The following is a 15,027-nucleotide window of genomic DNA, read 5'->3' on the forward strand; positions in this document are numbered from 1 at the left end:
GAGAAGGGATGGGGGAGGGTGGGGGGAACTGCAGGTGTGAGGCCCTGGGGGAGATGAGGTAGAACAGGATCCAGAAGAGAGTGGCAGGGGCAGCCAGGCCCCAGGCAGGAGCCCTCAACTGGAGGTTCAGAGGACAGCAGGTGAAGAGGGAGTGGAGGGGCCACTGTTGGGTGGGTGGGTGGAGGAGGCAAACCAAGGATGTGCCCACCAAGGGCCTGGGACCTGCACGACATAGGGGTGCCAGCAGCAGAGAAGGGGAAGGTAGGGCCAGTCAGGACTAGGAGTGCTGGGGGACAGACAGAGCCAGGGAAGCCTGGGGAAGAGAAGAGAGTACTCCAGCAGGCCGGGCCTTTCAGGGGGCTATACAGGAGGTCTCAGGGCAGGTGTAGTGGGGTGGGGGCCCAGCGGGTGGGAAGTGGTCACCATCAGAGAGTGGAGCTCAGTATTTAGTGTTTCAGGGGAGGGCGGTCCTGAGGGATGACAAGGCCCAGGGTGGCAAGGTGGTGGGCCTTTGAAGGAGGGAGCCCCTATAGATGAGAAGGTCTAGGAAATGGCAGCCAGGGGGCTAGACAGGCCATCCATGATGTCACTAACATCATCCAGATGGTGATGGGATGGGTGGAAGGAAAGAGCATGAGCCAAGTCTTCAAGGAATGTGGAAGGTGTCAGGGAGGTCAGCAGGGGACGGCAATGAAGAAGACCCCAGCCTGGCAGAGTGTGACAGGGCCAGAGAAGTGTCCCCAAGGAAAGCAGGGTCCTGGGTGGGTAGGGGGTGTGGGGGAGCCATGGGCAGGCTGAGGGGGTCACAGAGAGGTCTGTGAGCTGTGAAGACATCCAGGACCTGTACCTGGGACCAAAGGCTTGGGTGAGGACAGACGGTGGTGTAAAGGAAGGCAAGGAAGTAAGAGGGTGAGAGAAGATTGTCCTGGGACCAAAGGCTTGGGTGAGGACAGACGGTGCTGGAAAGGAAGGCAAGGAAGTAAGAGGGTGAGAGAAGATTGTCCTGGGACCAAAGGCTTGGGCGAGGACAGACGGTGCTGGAAAGGAAGGCAAGGAAGTAAGAGGGTGAGAGAAGATCGAGTGTTCAGGGCATACTTGGTTATTCCATTTTACAGATGAAAAAATAGATGCCCAGAGAGGAGAAGAGATTCACCCAGGGTCACACAGAGAGTGACTGAACTTGAGCAGGCCCCAGGCTTTTGCTCTGGCCTTACAAGCCTGCACGGGTCCCTTCCCCTCTCCAGGCCACAGTTTCCCCATCTGTGAAACGAGATCAGTGGGTGTGGTGGCTGGACTTTAGCTGTGATCCATGAAGATTTAGTGACTCCATGAAAGTTTCTGGAGTGAGAGATCCCCTTCCCTGGCCCTGCCCTTTTAACTGAGTCATCTCCAAAAAGGTAGACTTTCCAAATTCCCCCAACCCTGTGTTGGGTCCTCAGGGGGCTGAGTCACAGGGAAAGTCGAGACTGGGAGGCAGGTGGTGATTGATGCACATGAAGCCAGGTTGCCTCCAGGACGGGTACCTACGTGCCCTCTTTCCCAAGAGCCTGCCTCTCACCCACCTGGGTCACCCACCTGGGTTGATCTGATCACAGCAAACCCTCTGCAGTGAACGAACAGCAAATGCTTATTCTCTGCCTTTCCACCTTTGTCTCTCTCCACTTCCATCCATCTTCTGCACACTGCTGGAACCATCTTCCCACGGCCACCTTGCTCTTTGTCCCTCCTCTGCTCTGAAGTCTTCCAGGGTTCCCCATCACCTGTAGAGAGTCAAGTCCATCACCTAGCATGCCAGGTCCTTCACACTGCAGCCCCATGGCCCTCTGCAGCAACACCATGTGGGTGCTCCCTGCCAACTTCATGTCAGGCCTTGGGTCATGCCATTCCCTCACCCACCCCCTTCCAATGGGGATGCCCTTTTGTCTCTGCCAATCCAAATTGCACAAATGTAAAACCATAATCGCAATGTCCCCATGTCCTCTGGGCTCACCGCGTTCTTAGTTTCAACCAATAATTATCATTAATAAAATAGTCCAAAACCCACGCTCTGTACTGCAGGGTCTCCAACGCCCTTCTCAACACTGCTGAGGTCTCCCAAGCAGGACTTCTGTGTCCCTTCACCGCTAGCTGTACCGTTGGCCTGAAGCACATCCCCCCTGCACCCTGCCGCCTCCCAGCCTCTCTCTGCTCCCTAGCCCCTACCCCACCCACACGCAAGACTGGGTGTGCAACAGACTCTGCTGAAGGTTTGGGGCAAGAGAGAGACTTCGGGACCTAACCAGCAGCAACACCAAACTGAATATTCCTAGACCCTCCCAGCCAGCCCGCTCTATGCCCCCTTGCCCCTGAGCACCCCCTCTGCTGAGGACCCCTGGCCCATCTCCCCTCTGCTCCATGTCCCTAGGGCCTGCCAAAGCCCCACTCTCCAGCTGCCAGCGCCTGCTCCTCACCTCACAGGGCCATGTCCTTCACTTTGCTTGGGAGGTTCAGGGGGAGACACCTGCCCTTTATTAAACAAAAAGGGCCTCTGAAGGGGATTTCCTGAAGCAAAAGCACAGCCTCCTCCTGTTCCGGCCCCATCTCAAGCAGGGAGCAGCTGCCTCCAGTCCTTTATTTAAGTAACACTAGGCTTTTTTTTTTAAGTGTTTTTTTCTCACAATGTGGAATGTTACAGACAGAGGTGGGACCATCAAGTCCAATGTCATCACTTCACAGAGGCTGACTGAGACCCAGAGCTCAGGATCCCACCCAAAGAAAGCTCAGCGATTTAGTGCCCTGCTTGGGACAGAACCTAGTTCTCTGACTCCAGATCTGGGGCATCTGTATTCCCCACAATGCCTGCTCTTCCACATCCAGGACAAGGAGGTGAGGTGGTGAGGAGGAACTGATACTTACTGAGCACCTACTATGTGCCGGGCATGGTACTAAGCACTTTATATGCATTGTATCATTTAATCCTTACATCTACCCTTAAAGTAGGAACTGCTATTATCCCCCTTTTACAATGAGCAAACTGACCTCCAAAGAGGAAGCCCTAGTCAGTTGCCCAGTGTCCCTCAGCTCAGAACTGGAATTACAACCAAGGCCAACTCTTTAAGGAATTAACCCGGCTTGGTCTGAGGCAGGGTCCTTACTCTTCATAACAATAAAAGCAAACATTTGGGGACTCTTTGACAGGCAGCAGACTGAAAATCTCACAGGATTTATAGTGTTTAATCTTCACAATAATTCCAGAAAGCATGTAGGATTATTCCCATTTTACAGTTGAGGAAACCAAGGCTCAGAGAAACAAGGTGACCTGCCCAAGCTCTCATAGGTGATGAGTGGCAAAGATATATTCAAGCCTAGATTCATCCAGTCCAAGCCGCTCGCCCCACTCCTCTCCCCAGGGACCCTCCTCATCCCTTCCTGCTGGGAAGGCCAGGCGTGGCCACTAAGGCCAGCCCCTATGCCTGCCTCTCCCTCTTGCTCCAGCCAGCTTTGGGGCCTCCTTTTCTCCCCACTTGCAAATTCACTTCTGGGCACCTGGAGACCCTTCAGTTTGGAAGGTGGTTCTGCTCATGGTGCCAGCATAGCAGATGTAGTCCCTCCATGCCCGCTCCCAGGTCTCAACAGAAAGGATTAGATGTGGAGCTAGGAAGCCCCCCAGGGCAAAGTCCTAGCTGCTAGGCCCAGGCAACTCCTAGAGCTGGACAATGAGTGCCACTCAAGGACTGAATCAGCTGATCCAAAATAGGGCACTGTCGCCACCACCCTGGTAATACCATTCTGCCTCGTCTCTATGAATTTGACTACTCCAGGTACCTCGTGTAAGAGGAAATCATACAGTATTTGTCTTTTTGCATCTGGCTTATTTCACCCAGCATAGTGTCTTCAAGGTTCATCCATGATGCAGCGTGTATCAGAATTTCCTTCCTTCTCAAGGCTGAAGAGTATTTCATTGTATGTGGATACCACATTTTGTTTATCTGTTTCCTCCCTGTTGGTGCCCTGGCTCTCGGTTCTAGGTGGCTACAGCTGGAGAGCCATGGGCCTCTCTGTCCCAGGAGTTGGGAGTGGACATTTGTGATTTGAGGGGTGTCTCCCTTAGAGCTCCGTGATTGCAGACAGAATCCGATTTGACTTCCTTGTGCTCAAGGGGCATTTACTGGGAGGCAGTGGAGAGCTCACAGGGTGGAGGGGAGGCTGGAAAACCAGGTTCACACTCAAGTCCAGGACAAGGAGGGCTTCGGTGTGTCCTAGAAGCCCCAGGAGCATCTCATCATGTCCCATGGGCTCTGACGCAACCAAGCAAAGAGGAGGTCAGCTTAGGCAGGTCATGTGTTCCACCTCTAAGAGGCAGGAGCCTCGCCCATAACAGGTGGACTAAGAGTGGGCAGGGAAGGATCTCAGGGATCCTGGATCCTGCATGGTCAAACCCAACCAACTGCCTCAACAGAGGGCCTCAGACGTTTCTGGCATCTGTCTAGACTTGAGGCTTCTCGGGCTTGGTGCTGTGCTTCTTCCATTATTCTAAGAGTTCCCCCTAGACCAGGGAGGGCGATGCTTCTACACACAGAAGGAAGGAAGGAGAGAGGGATGGAAGAAGGGAGAGGGAGGGAGGAGGAACGTGAGCTTTTAAAGCACCAATGATGAGTTTAACTTGGTGCTGAGCTCTTTCACATAAGTTATCCCTGCAAGTGAGGAAAGGGAATCCTAGCAGAGCGAACAACCTTTGCAAAGGCATGGAGGCGTGAGACAGTGGGATCGCCGAGTGGCCCAGGGCTGGAGGGGGCCAGGAAGAAGGGCAGGGGAGGAAACTGGAGGTGAGGGAAAGGGCCTGACAGACAAGAGCCTGGAACACTAGGCTAAGAAGCTGGGCTCTCACTGAAGACTGGGCAGCCACTGAGGCCTGGCCTGGCCTCCGCCTTCCCAGTGCAGCCCAGGATCTAGCCACCTGCTGGCTACCCAGCCCACCCCACAGAATGGGACCCTCCTGGGAAATGTGCCTGGCTGAGCCCAGGAAGCCCTTCCAGAAAACTTCCCGGCGTCCAAGTTCAGACCCTCCGTTTGGTAAGGCCTTCATCTGGGCCCAGCTTATGCCACCCTCTGCCAGGGCCAAACACACAAGCAACAAAAGACACAGGCCCAGGGGCCATGTGGCCAGACTGTCTGCAGAGGGGCAGGAAGGGGCGCTCTTAGCAGAAATAAAAACACAGCAATTGTAATTTATTTTATTTTATTTTTGAGATGGAGTCTTGCTCTTGTGGCCCAGGCTGGAGTGCAGTGGCACAATCTCCACTCACTGCAACCTCAGCCTCCCGGGTTCAAGCAATTCTCCTGCCTCAGCCTCCAGAGTAGCTGGGATTACAGGCGCACATCACTACACCCGGCTAACTTTTTCTGTATTTTTAGTTGAGATGGGGTTTCACCATGTTGGTCAGGCTGGTCTCGATCTCCTGACCTCGTGATCTGCCTGCCTCAGCCTCTCAAAGTGCTGGGATTACAGGCGAGAGCCACTGAGCCCAGCACAACAATGGTAATTTTTAAACTACTTTTATGAGGCTAAAAATGAGCTGGCAAACAAAATAATCACAACTTTCAAGCTAGATAAAAACACATAATTTTATTCTTATTTAGTTATCTCAATTAAAATGATTCTTGGCCTGGTGGCCAGAGATTCATTGTATGATTTGATCAGCGTGTTAACAACTGCCAGCTGCAGATCTCTCTACAGTTGAGCTGCTCAAATGCCACATGTCCCTGTAGATCGTCCTCCCTTGGGCAGGTCTGTCCAAGGTGCCAGCTGATCTATGCTACCAAGGTATACACAGCCCTGGCCCATGAGGGCAGGGCAGTAAGGCCTTGGGGTGTGGAGTCAGCAGGATCTGAGTGGGGTTTGAGAGAGCGGCCTTACATATCTAGAGAAGGTTGGTCAATGGCCAGGGAACAACCTGGTCTTAAACTCCAGCTGCATTTCAAAGCCATGAAACTTCAGCTAAGTCACTTCACCTCTCAGAGCCTCAACTTCCTCATCTGTGAAATGGAGATAATAACACTGACCCCTCAGAACTATGAAATTAAGAAATCAGATGCAAAAGTGCTTAGCCTGGGGAGATCCACATAGTAGGCCCACAGAAAATGGCCACTTTCCTCGGTTTACCCCACTGGGCTGGTTGAACCCTTTCTCTTGCCCATTGCCCAAATCTCGATCCCAGCCCTATCTCCGAAGCGGCCCCCAGCCCTATCTCCGAAGCACGCAGGAACACAGCATTTCCTCATAAGGCATCTACAGGAAGCCGGGCTCTCTGGGTGGGTCTGAGCCAACCTCAGATGCAGACGCTTCCTGGGACTCTCCCAGAGCCCACGGGCATGAGGTGTGAAGGCCGCCGCCAGGTGATGACCTGCCCTGAGTCACCGCAACAGACAAAGACTGACGCCTCCCCAAGCAACAGCCCCACCACCAGGTGAGGCCCATTTATCTGCAATATCTTGGTTGGCCAAGCCAGTGCCCCAGGGCCGGCAGGGCATTTGGTGAAAACTCAAGTCTGAACCTGCCCGGCCTTGTGCACTGGGCTCCACTCCCTGGGCAGGGCCACATGGGACGGTTCATCAACCGGTGTCTGATGGCTGCAGTGCCGCTGGCCCCCACTCTCTCCGTTCTGTCCATAGCTCCAGCCTGCTTCCTGTGATGACCAGGTCTCTGCTCCAAGCCCTCACCTGCCAGAGGGTGCACACTCCTGGGCCACAGGTCAGACGCTGGCTGGGCAGGGGTTCTGCGGGTAAATGCACGGACTCTGGAACCAGACTGCCTGGGAACCATCTTGATCTGGAACTTGCTAGCAATGTGACCTCGAGCAAGTTACACAGCCTCTCCACGCCCCCGTTTCCTCACCTGCAGATTAGAGAGAATAGTCACCTACCTTGTAGATTCATGGTGTGGATAAGGAGCTGAGAAACAGCTCATCATAAACACTCCCCAGTTTTGCCTTTTTTAAAAGTTGAGGCAACATTTAAAAATAAGATTCCCACTTTGGGAGGCCAAGGCAGACGGATCACGAGGTCAGGAGATTGAGACCATCCTGGCTAACACGGTGAAACCCCGTCTCCACCGAAAAAAAAAAAAAAAATTAGCCAGGCGTGGTGTCAGGCGCCTATAGTCCCAGCTACTTGGGAGGCTGAAGCAGGAGAATGGCGTGAACCCGGGAGGTGGAGCTTGCAGTGAGCCGAGATCGCACCACTGCACTCCAGCCTGCGCGACAGAGTGAGACTCCATCTCAAAAAAAAAAAAAGATTCCACAGAGAAATCTCAATTTCTGGCTTTTCTTGCAAAAAATCAAAAAAATTGGAAAGACATGTTCCTGCAAGGCGCCAACTGGCATTCCTTCTGGATCAGCCACCCTCAGTCCCAGCTGTACCTTAGAATCCAATTAGAATCTCTGGGCAGGCCGGGCGCAGTGCCTCACACCTGTAATCGCAGCACTTTGGGAGGCTGAGGCAGGAGGAGTTCAGGACCAGCCCAGGCAACGTAGTGAGACCTTGTCTCTACAAAAATTATTTTTAAAAATTAATCAGCCAGGTACAGTAGCGTGTGCCCATAGTCCCAGCTACTTGGGAGGCTGAGGCAGGAGGATTGTTTGAGTCCAGGAAGTTGAGGCTGCATGTGCTCTAATCACACCACGGCACTCCAGCCTGGGCAAAGCAGCGAGACCCTGTCTAAAATGAAAGAAAAGAAAAAGAATCACCTGAGCAGATACTAGAATATTCTGCTGCTGAGCCCCACTCTGGACCTATGAAGTCAGAAACTCTGGGCATGGGGTCCAGGCAGCCTACGTTGTCAAAGCATCCCTGATGATTCCAGTGGGTAGCCAGGGTTTAGGGCCACTGCTTTAGGCAGACTTTTCAGCTGTCCACAGTGACATTTGCCCTTTATCATTACACGGTGGCTTCTTTTAATTAGAGAGCACTTATTGGATCCCTACTCTTGTAAAAATGGGAAATAGAAGCCAGACCCAGAAGGTCATGGGGTCTTCCTTACACTTGAAAGACTCAGCTCATTCCAGTGCCTGCCTAGTCGCCAAAAGCAGCAGCCTGTGACCGTGGTCTCTGCCTCCTTTTTGGCCAAGCCCCATCCATATGTTGCTTCAAGACAGACAACTCCCAGGTCATCATCTCTAATCTAACCTCCTCTTTCTGAACGCATCAGAAAAATTAGAAACTCTTGCTTCTCAGTGCCTTCACCTCCAACGCCTCTCCTGACTTCTTCCCTAATAAACTTTTTTTTTTTTAAGAGACGGAGTTTTGCTCTGTCACCCAGATCTTGGCTCACTGCCACCTCCATCTTCCGGGTTCAAACAATTCTCCTGCCTCAGCCTCCTGTGTAGCTGGGACTACAGGCACATGCCATCACTCCCCACTAATTTTTGTATTTTTTTAAATAGAGATGGGATTTCACCACGTTGGCTAGGCTGGTCTCAAACGCCTGACCTCAAGTGATCGGCCCACCTCGGCCTCCCAAAGTGCTGGGATTACAGGTGTGAGCCACCATGTCCAGCCCTAGCAAACTTCTATGCATCTGTTATGGCTCCACCTGAGGACCACCTCCTCCAGGAAGCCCTTCTCAACCTGCCAGGCAGAGTTGGAGTCTTTCTCCTTGTCCCAGGAGCATCTCGTGCGTCTCGTGATGTTTCATGCTGAGACACAGGATTCATTTGTTGGGGGTCTGCTCCCCACAAGATTGGGAGCTTTTCAAGAATGGAGCCACCTCTGGAGCCCCAAGGCCTAGTTTAGGACCCAGCCATAATCAGGAGTTCAGTGAACATCAGCTGAATTTCCACACGGCCACCAGTCCCCCACGAGCTCTTTCAGGCAGACTCTAAAAGAAACCATACAAGAAACTTCCCTCTCATTCAAATCTCCAGTCCCTACAAAAGGTAGCCCCTAAAGCTTTGCAAAGTGAAGTCAAGGTCAGGCCACCCAGTCATTCCCATGGCTTCTCATTGGCTCTGATTGTGTCATTCCCCCATCCCAGAGCCAGTCACCGTGGCCAGGGATATCCAGGGCTCTGATTGGCCAGATCGGAGTCAAACGCCACCTCTGGAGTCAGTGAAAGGAGCTAATCCCCCAGAACTCTCTCTGAGTGCTGTCTTGGAAGGAGGGAAAGTGGGTCCTGGCAGGCATGAAGGATGGAGTGTCACTATGGTCCTGAAAGACACGCCCTCTGCTCATCACACCCCCGCAGCTGTGAGTCTAACATTTTCAAGAGAAGCACGCCTTCTCCATGTGAACATTTTTCTTTTCCCGGTTGTACATTTTGTATTGCTTATATGAGAAATTACCTAATGATAATTTTTAATGTGAATTCAGGAATTCTTCGGAACTGATTTGTATTTTAGTCATCATTTCAGCATCAATACCTACATGTGTGTTATGTATTCAGCCTGCAGACAATGCCGGAAGCACTGTGAATATGAACTGGAGCACCGTTTCCACTCCTCTTGGCCTTCCCAAGAAAGTCTCGTGGGAAACTGACAAGGCTTCTCAATGAACAACAGACCCCTCTCCCACCGCGTCACAGCCCCTCAGCAGGTGTATCACTGAGGACTTTTTGGTTGCAAGCAACAGAAATGACCTTTGCTGAATTCAGCTAAAGGAAGTATGTTGGAAGGCTAGTGGGAGCTCACAGGATCCACAGGGGTCTGGAGCACCAGGCTTGGGAACCAAGGATGCTACAGAGGTGCAAGGACAGAAGGCACAGCATTGGGCTAGCAACCTGAATAGTATAGTGAGGATCCTGCCGAGGAAGGGACGGATCAGTCGCTTCAGCTCAAGATAGAGTGCCAGTGAAAGAGCTTCTGTTTAGCCTGCCTTTAGCTAAGAGAAAGTGGGACCCCTGAGATAATTCCAGGAAAGAAAAGCAGAATGGCGGCCTGCAGGAGAATGGGTGTGGGAGCCAGGAGCAACGAACACTCCCTGCAGGAGTGACACACCCTTCAGGTGGCTCTGATTGGGATCCACCCTCCTCAATCAAGAGACTACCCACTTTGAGTATGACGGTCAATTATTTCACTATTAGAGTTACCACCACCTTTTTTTTTTTTCTTTTTTTTTTTTTTTTTTTCCTTTTTGGTTATTCTGGAAGCATTCACTTGGATTTTTCCCTGCTCTGGTTTTCTGTATGTTTCTATAATCTTTCGGCTCCTGGGTGGTCTGGTTTCCTACAGGCAGCAGAGTCAGCTGGTTCTCACAGAGTCCATGTGCTCATGGAGGAAATGTGGCCTGAGCTGATGTCGCCCCACCCACGGAAAGGAAGTGACAGCCACACAAGGTGGAGGGATGTATGGGCTGTATCCACAAGGGTGATTTTGGTTACAAGGAACAGAAAACCCAATTCAAACAGCCCTAAACGATAAAGGTGATTTATGGGCCTACAGTATTGAAAGGTCCTTCAGGAAAGGCTTGATCCAGCAGCTAACCAGTGCCAGCAAGAGCCCAGTTATTTTTCTCTCACTTGGTCTGCCATTTTTAAGACTGGCTTCTTTTATAGGCACAAGACACTTGCCAGAATTTCCCAAGACAAAGATGTGACAGGTCTGGGTCATGCCCAACCTTAAACTAATCACTGAAATGCACTTAATGACTTAGTCTTGCCCCTCCCTGGCATCAGAAGTGGAGTCAGTCCCTGGAACTACATGGATCTCCAAACCAAAATCAAGGTTATCTGGGAAGGGGTAGATAGTGGGCGACAACTAGGGGTAGATAGTGGGCCCGCTGCCCTAGGCAGCAAGGGACATGGGAATTGGTGGATTAACCATCATCGTTGCAACTGCCTTCATGTACTGTATTAAGCATTTCACATGCATGAGTTATGTGATTTAATGAACGGTCACAGAACCCTGGGATGTGGCCTGCTAATCCTATTTTGCAGATAAAGAAGCAGGTTAAATGAAGTGACTTGAAGCATCATAGCTGGAGTGAGTCAGAGGCAGGACTTGAAGCCAGAGCTATCAGACCCCAAAATCCATTTCCTTACCTCTACCCGCACCTTGCCTCTCAGTTATGTGCAAGGCTCTGCTGGGGACACCAGGAAAAGCAGCATGTTTACTCAACAGGCCTTAACTGAGCACCTACTATGTGTGTGTCAGGCATCCTGCCAGACTCATTGGGATATAATCCCTACCTTCGGTGAGGTTCTTTTTTTTTAGAGACAGGGTCTTGCTCTGTCACCCAGGCTAGAGTGCAGTGGCACAGTCATGGCTCACCGCAGCCTCCAACTCCTGGCTCAAGGGATCCTCCTGATCCTTCTGCCTCAGCCTCCCAAGTAGCTGGGACTGCAACAGGCACGCACCACCATACCTGGCTAATTTTTTTGTAAAGAAGGAGTCTTGCTATGTTGCTTGGGGTGATCTTGAACTCCTGGCCTCAAGTGATCCTCCTGCCTCGGCCTCCCAAAATGCTGAGATTACAGACAGGAGCCCCCGTGCCCAGCCTCTGTGAGGTTCTTGATCTGGAAAGGAAACAGTCCCAAACCCACAATGACAACCCCACGGGAAGTACTATCTATTGCTGTGTTCTACCGCGATGCCTTTGGGCACTTCCCAAGCATTATCTCATTGAATCCTTACAACAAGCTCTGGGAAATTGATTCCTGAGTTAACAGACAGACAATGAGATTAAATGACTCCAGGTCATTCAGCTGGTCAGGTAACCCAGTCTGGCTTTCCAGAAGTCGAGGGCTCACTCAGGAAGGCTGGATCAGCGGGAAGACAGCCATGGCAGGCACAGGTTCACTGCGGATTGAAGGCCTAGAGGAAGGGAAGGGCACTGTAGATTGTGTTGGGCAGGGAAGGCTTCCTGGAGAACAAGTCTTGCTGAGCCATGGAGAACAAGAATAGAGATTGAAGGTGCCTGGGCTGGTGCTGGCGCCAACCACCCCCTGCAGGTGCTCTGGAGAGCTGCCTTAGCAATATTCCCACCTCTGAAAATTCCCATCCCAGAATCTCCGGCGGGGAAACCTGCTTGACTGTCTCGGTAGTGCTCAAACCCCAAGGCCAGCATGAGAGAATTCTAATCCCGGACTGAAGCTTGCAGGTCCCTACTCAGTACCAAGGATTCATCTCAGCCTTGCAATCAACCTGCAAAGTAGGAATTGCACACATCACTTTACAAGCAAGGACACTGAATCGTGGAGAGAGCCAGAGATCAGAAGTCACCAGGCTCAGAGCACCAGGCTTAGGAACCAAGGATGCCACGGAGGTACAAAAACAGAAGGTGCACCACTGGGCTCGGGACCCGAATAATATAGTGAAGATCCTGCCTAGGATTCTACCTGCAGGCCTGACCACAGTCCCTGCTTGTCCTGAGACACTGAAATTCCCCAGGTGCATATACTGGCGATATACCCAGCTTTGTATATCCTGACTGTCAGAGGTAGAGAAGGCTGGTGTCTTTCCTGAGTTATCCTCCCCTAGGCTTCCCTCTGACCTGGGCTCCTGGCTGTGGACTTTCTAGAACCCTCAGGAAAACTCATTTGCGTTGGGAGCACCCTCAGCGGGGAGCTGGGTTTCCTAAGCCTCTCTAAACCTGCCACTCATATCTTTTTTCTTTTTTTTTTTTTTTTTTTTTAAGACAGAGTCTCGCTCTGTTGCCCAGGCTGGAGTGCAGTGGCACTATCTCAGCTCACTGCAAGCTCCACCTCCGGGTTCACGCCATTCTCCTGCCTCAGCCTCCCGAGTAGCTGGGACTACAGGCACCCACCACCACGCCCGGCTAATTTTTTTTTTTTTTTTTTTTTTTAGTGGAGACGGGGTTTCACCGTGTTAACCAGGATGGTCTCCATCTCCTGACCTCGTGATCCACCCGCCTCAGCCTCCCAAAGTGCTGGGATTACAGGTGTGAGCCACCGCGCCTGGACAACCTGCCACTCATTTCTTACAGCCTTAATGGAGAAAATAAAGGCAGGGAAAGAGAACCATGGAGAAGAAGAACATACATTTTAAAGACAGGCCTGGATTTGAATCCAGACTCAACCACTCACATGCTGTGTGACCTTGGGAAGTCATCCCCTGTCTCTGAGCCTCAGCTTCCAGTGCTGTTAAATGAGGGGCAACAGGCCGGGCGCAGTGGCTCACACCTGTAATCCCAACACTTTGGGAGGTTGAGGTAGGTGGATCACCTAAGGTCGGAGTTCAAGACCAGCCTGACCAACATGGTGAAACCCTGTCTCTACTAAAACTACAAAAATTAGCTGGGTGTGGTGGCAGGTACCTGTAATCCCAGCTACTCAGAAGGCTGAGGCAGGAGAATTGCTTGAACCTGGGAGGCAGAGGTTGCAGTGAGTCGGGATTACACCGTTGTACTCCAGCCTGGGTGACAAGAGCAAAACCCCATCTCAAAAAAAAAAAAATGCAGGGCAACAATCCCCACTCCATAGGATTGGGGTCCCATGGAGCAAGCCAGAAATCTAGAAGCTGTCCTTTAAGTGTTTTTCTTTTCCTACCCCTTCCCCCATCCAATCAAGCACCAAGTCCTATTAATTTACCTCCAAAATGTATCCCAAATTCATCCACCTCTCTCTGTCTCTAGTGCCATTTCCCTCCTTCAAGCCCTCTCCTGCCTGGGCTAGTACCATGGCCAACCAACTGGTCTCTCAGCACCTGCTCCATAATACAGCCTGGAAGATCTCCATGACGCCGCCCCCAGTTAAAACTCTCCTGTGACTTCCTATTGCTCTCAAGGAAACTCCAAAATTGTTACTGTCACCTCCCTGGAGAAGCCCAAATGGTCTGACCCTAGTTGTTCCTCTCTTGTGCCTAACTACGTGGTAGTTCTGTTCCCTCTGCTTAGAACAATCTTCCCCATCCTAGGCCAGTTAACTCACTGATGCGGTGTGGCTGTGTCCTCACCCAAATCTCATCTTGAATTGTAGCTCCCATAATTCCCACGTGTTGCGGGAGGCACCCGGTGGGGGATGATTGAATCATGGGGGCGGTTCCCCCCATACCGCTCTCGTGGTCGTAAGTCTCACGAGCTCTAATGGTTTTATAAGGGGTTTCCCCTTACGCTTGGCTCTCTTTCTCTCTCTCTCGTCTGCCACCACCCAAGACATGCTTTTTGCTTTACACTGTGATTGTGAGGCCTCTTCAGCCTCACTCCCCTCCACTCACATGGAACTGTGAATACATTAAACCTCTTTTTCTTTATCAATTACCCTGTCTCAGGTATATCTTTATCAGCAGCGTGAAACAGACTGCTTATGATTCAAATCTCCATTCAGAGGCCACTTCCTCCACGAAGCCTTTCTTGATTTCTCAGACCCATATTTATTTTATTTACGTATTTGGTTTGTTTGTTTTTGTTTTTGAGACAGAGTCTCACTGGGTAGCCCAGGCTGGAGTGCAGTGGTGCAATCTCGGCTCACTGCAACCTCTGCCTCCCGAGTTCAAGTGATTCTCCTGTATCAGCCTCCCGAGTAGCTAGGATTACAAGTGCCTGCCACAACGCCTGGTTAATTTTTTTTTTTTCCTGTTCACAGAGACAGGGTTTTACCATGTTGCCCAGGCTGGTTTTGAACTCCTGACCTCCAGTGATCTGCCTACCTTAGCCTCCCAAAGTGCTAGGATGACAGGCGTGAGCCACCGCGCCCAGCCCGACCCTCATTTATTGATTTCACCCCATACTTCTTTGTAGCACCAGTCACAACGATAATTACATTAAGTATTGGTTAAATTGGTCCCTGAATGTCCATCTACCCACTCATGGACACATTGCTTTTTGCCTCTTTCTCAGGATAACGATTTCACCCACATCCAGTGGTGTCAAAAATGGGTCTGGATTAAGCCCGGACATACGGATGTTGATAGAGGGCGGAGGCGCTGCAGGGAGACTGGTGAGGGCAGCCACCTTCCCTGCCCCGTGGAGAATGCCCAGATGAGAATGAAGCCCCAGACAGAGAAAGCAGAAGCAGGAGGCCGAGAGAGCAGCTAAGGGCAAAAATGTTGTTTTGCCCTGGAGCCAGCATGCCTGAAAGTCTCCCAATTACCTGATCCT

Source organism: Chlorocebus sabaeus, chromosome 20 (genome assembly GCF_047675955.1).
Source record: "Chlorocebus sabaeus isolate Y175 chromosome 20, mChlSab1.0.hap1, whole genome shotgun sequence".
Lineage (NCBI taxonomy): Eukaryota > Metazoa > Chordata > Mammalia > Primates > Cercopithecidae > Chlorocebus > Chlorocebus sabaeus.